The sequence below is a fragment of the Cricetulus griseus genome, chromosome 6 (assembly GCF_003668045.3).
Source record: "Cricetulus griseus strain 17A/GY chromosome 6, alternate assembly CriGri-PICRH-1.0, whole genome shotgun sequence".
Taxonomy (NCBI): Eukaryota; Metazoa; Chordata; class Mammalia; order Rodentia; family Cricetidae; genus Cricetulus; species Cricetulus griseus.
The window spans coordinates 49,185,653-49,190,725 of NC_048599.1; positions in this window are offsets into that span (position 1 = coordinate 49,185,653).

Sequence of the window (5,073 nt, forward strand, 5' to 3'; positions counted from 1 at the left end):
AAATACTATCCTCTGGGCCTGACATGGCTGCTGCACACACGAACTAATAACTGTGGTGAGTTTCACAAGGTCAAGCCAGTTATAGATCCCAGCATGGAGGTGGGAGGGGCTCCCCAGCCCCCACTCCCAGCTGAGGAGTTATTAATTCTTGAGAACTGTGGAGGGAGAGAGGCCCATTTTGTGCACATGGGTAGCACAAGATTGGACTCGGAGGGTTTTCAAAAGAAACAGAAATCAGGCTTGAAACTGGAAGGGAGATACATTGGGAATGCGAGGACGGAGAATGGGGGATGTGTATAATCAAGATACATTGTACACATCTATGAAATTTTCAAAAAATAGAAATTTTTAAAAGAGGAAAAAAAATCAAGAAATATAAAATTCCCTTCAGCAATGCCTATCAGCAGTATATTTTTCCAGTTTGCTTCTCTGTGCTTTCAAGATTCTATCCCACTGAATGTGGTTTCCATTGTTGCTGTTGGGAAATTGGACACTGTAGGGGACACTGTGGAAGCTGGCTACAGATGTGCCTGACCAGGCCTGTCAGGGCGTGGTCAAGGTGAGGTCAGGATGACATGTGATAGGGTTTTAAGGGGCTGCAAGGCACATGGGAGCCCTTCTCTCTGGCCTGCCCGCCTTGCTGCCCCTGGCATGCTCTGGCTTGTGTTTGGCTGGTGTTTTTCTAATAAAGGATATCTTTATCCCAGGCTCCTTTTATTTCTTAATAGGGCACTGTAATTTCTTTCCAATAGTCCTATTCTTTGCCCTCTGACTTAAGAACTTCTCTTAAGAAAGAGGAGGGGGAAGACTACTTAGTTTTATAATTTCACTACAACTTATCTGTAGGGTAGTTGTATATCCTCCCAAGTATTTCCTATACTTCCTCTATTTCTGGAAAATTCTCAGCCGTATCTGTAAACATTGCTTTCCCCACTCCCTTTATTTTCTTGTCCAAACCTCCAATTAGCTCAATGTTAGTTTCTTTTATCCACCTCCCTGTCACTTACTTCTCATTTACTTTTGCAAAACTCCAGTTTTCTTCCATTTCTGCTGAATTCTTCAACTGTCTTCTACCATTAACTCTTTATCCGGTTATTCAACCCAGTCATTAATTTACACAGTTTAGCAGTCCTATTGTTTCACTTTTAGGATGTCATATCACTCTTTTCACCCTGCCTGGTTTTATTTTTCTCTTCTCCATTTGCATCTCCAAACATTTTCTCCATAGTTCCATGCTGGAGTAACAGATCCCCTAACTACTTTTATGACTTTAGACAAATTATAGCATATTGTTCCTCTGAACTCTCATCTGTTAAATGGAGATAATAATTGTATCTTCCCCATGGATGTGTAGGCATTAAATGGATGGATGGGTATATCACAACAAATGGAGAGAATTGTATCTTCCTCACAGTCATATAGGTATTAAATGGAAGGATGTATTGATCACAATGTCTCTGTCAGGACATAGAAATCAGCCTGGGTTTTTCCAGTCAGAGAGGAAGTTATTATATTCAAGAAACCCAGTGACAAAAATTATTAAAAGAGCTACAGAATAAAAAATAGGATGATAGTGTGACATGAAAGTCAGAAAATATGGAAAGCTGCTGCTGTGTGCAGTGACTCCTCTGAGATCCCTCTGCTCTGCTCCCAATGATCAGTCTCCTGTCCATCAGCTGACTACAGTCCCTTCAGCAAGACATCCCTCGGCCCCATACCTTCAACCCTCACTGCTAGGAGGTCACTGCTAGCTGCGGCATCCACTACTACTACTACTGTCATTACTCTGGTGTGATCACACACACAGCTAAGAGCAGAATAGCTGCTACCATCTACTCAGGTACAAAGTGGAAGGGCACAGTGGGAGAGTGAGGAAGGTAAGTGTGGGGCTCAGTCAGTATCAGACATGATATGCAGAGTGTTTATGTAGTAGAAACAAGATAGATGCCTGCCACTGTGGCAGTTACAATCTATAATAAAAATACGTACAATAATTCACTAACAGGTGGAATCCTAAAATGTCCCAACTCTTGTGTGTTCATTCTGGTGACTCACACAAGTCACCTAGAGTTTGTGGCTCTGGGTGTTTGGTGGCATTCAATGATGAGCTTAGGCACAGCTGATTTCAACCTTTAGGGATTGTCTTCTCTGGATAAATTGGGAGTCTTGCCTCCAGAAAGGATTTGCTTTGCTTCCTTGCTGGGAAGGCAGCTAATGCCAACACCCTGAAACTTATTTTACAGGTTTCAAAGGTCTCATATTGGCTCCTCCTATGGGGCTCACTGCCCCATACCACTGCCCCACAGTTCAAGTGGCTCCATCACTTGCAATGCTGATGTGTTTTCTCTCCAGAAAGAGGTCTGCCTCAAGAGTGTGTCTGCCTACAAATCACCACTACTCCACCCAATGCTTTGAGGGAACATTGAGGCAGTAGTAAGCAAAAATAAGCTCAGAGATTTCCTTTCCCTTCTGGGTGTCCAGAAAAGTATTTCAAAAATCTATTTTATCTAAGATCAACTTGATTTGAGTCTAAATGACCCTGCAGAATCTGTTTCAGTCAAAGGCTGAAATATGTATTTATTCCATAGAGAGTGGGTGAACCATTAATGAATGCTAGAAGTGATGGGAACCATCTAGGTCTCAGGATGAGAACAGGCAGTAAAACAGTCTGGCTTTTAATTTCCCATTTATCTTAATATTAGAATTGGAACATCAGCAAAAGTATATCAATGGTAATTACATATTCAGATTTAACAAGAAATCTAAATTTCAAGTAATTAACCTTCTGAGTATCACATATGGATTTGACAGAACTCAAATTCTAACTTGAATTTGATCAGGTATAATCATTGTAACTGTGGTCTTCATCATAAATCTAACACTTTTGCAGTCTAGTTAATGAGTGTGAATGGCAGTCGGTCAGAAACAAGGAACATCTGGACCAGTGACACTGTGGTCAAGTGTTCAAACCACAGTGGCTTTATCAAAGGAACACTCCCTGCTATGGTCAGAAAAGCTCTGAGAATAGCTTTGAGGCCAGCTGGAGTCTCTCTGAGGCTGACTCCATGAGTTATGTTTCGTGGGCAAGCTCCAAATTTCCGCTTGTTCTAGAAAAGCAAGCCCTATGAAGAAGAACTTCTACATGCGATGATGAAAGTAACTGAAACAGGTGAACAGAACTTAGGCCTGGTGCTTGTGGCGTCTCTTAGCAGCCAAATGAAGAAAAGTGATGCTCTCAACTACAAATAGTAAAGGCTGGAAGGAAGGAAGCACTGAAAGCTGTAACCCCACCCAGCTGTACAGACTACACATTTCCTGGTTGTGTTTGTGCACGTGCTTGACTAGACAGGCAGCGTGGTGAGGATAATGAGTGAGAGGGTGCTGGGAAGGAAGGAGGGCGGAGCACCCGTGAGGGGCAGCTGCAATGAGACTGAGCAGAACGACAAGGTCCATCTCAGGGGCCAGTCCAAAAACACACGGGTAATTAGCGGGGTGGTGATGGGGGCAAAGGGAGGGGTCCAGGTCAAGCACTTGGCTTTTCACTTGAGCAACTGGGTAATTAGAGAACCATTTAGTCAGAACCAGGAAACTGGGAGAGGGACAGGCTGGGCAGGAATGTCAGGAGTTCTATTCGGAACACGTTGGCTTGAGTATATTTGTAGAAGAGCCAGACGATTGTGTGAGGTATGCAGCTGAAGATGTGAGCATAGAGCGTATCTGAGGCACCTCCTGAACTGATGAGGAACTTCCAGGCTACTCACACCTGAGTTTTCCCAAATAGTTTTTGAAACTGCTGTGATAACCAATGACCTTGAATGGCAGGTTCAGCTCCCCCACCACACACACACACACACACACACACACACACACACACACACACACACACAGTACAATGTTAAAAGGTTTAGCACTTCAGGAAGTCAGATAGCCTTGGTCATAGCACTACCCTCCACTCTGTTTTTAAAGATTTACTTTAGTTTTAATTGTGTGTGTGGCAGCCGGGTGCATGTGAGTGCGGTGCCCTTGAGAGCCAGAAGAGGAAGTCAGACCCCTTGGAGCTGGAGTTACAGGTGGTTGTGAGCTGCTCAGCATGGGTGCTATGTACTGAACACAAATCCTCTGCTCGAGCTATATATCCACTTAACCCTGAGCTATCTTTCCAGCCGTCTCCACTCCATTTTTCTCAGGCAGGGTCACACAGCCATCCAAATTCCCTACAAAGCCCTTGTAATCTTCCTCTCTGTAATCTAACACTCTCTCCTGCTATGGGCAAGCATCAGTTCTTGCTTCTGTTCTCAACTCTCTGCCTGATCTTCCTCCTAATCCTAAGAACTGCTCTAGAGAGAGAAAGAGAAAGAGGCACTGCTCTGGAGAGAGGGGGAGAGGGAGGGGGGAAGAAAAGGGAGGGAGGAGAGGCAGGAAAAAGGAAAGAGAGAGTAGGAAGTCTAGAAGACCCCTGCTGAGCAGCTAAAAGGATGGCAGTGTCAATGAAACCCCTGGAGAAACCACGCCTTTTGCATCCTGGCCACTCAGTCATCTTCCAGAATCTTCCTCACATATGTCCTGGACCTGCCACCAGCACTAACTGGTGTATCCTTCTCACCACATACCCTCCCAGCCCTGGCCCCTTTAGTCCTTAAATGGTACCCCCTCTCACCAGCCCGTCTCTCCCAGTCACCGTACGTATGTGTACCAACCATCAAAGTCAACCTCAGATGAGACCTAGAATTGCTTATCTCTCTGACTCTCGTAAGCAGGGTGGATAGATTTTTATCTTGCACATGTTAAGAACACAGGCTCAAGAGGACATGTAATGACAAAGCTGAAATTCAAGCCAAAGTCTGTCAACATCCATGTCCTCAAACAACATCTTCATTCTACCTCAAAATCCAGCGCTATCATCCTGACCTCCAGTGCTGCCTGAACTACACCTCAGATCAGAGACAGAGAATGCCCTGGATGAAACCCTGCATAGCACACCTAAGGAGTCTCCGAGTGATCCGAATATGGAGCCAGGCCTGGGGACCACTATCTACTCAATCTCTTCCTTTCTTGCTGCAAAAGCATCTCTTC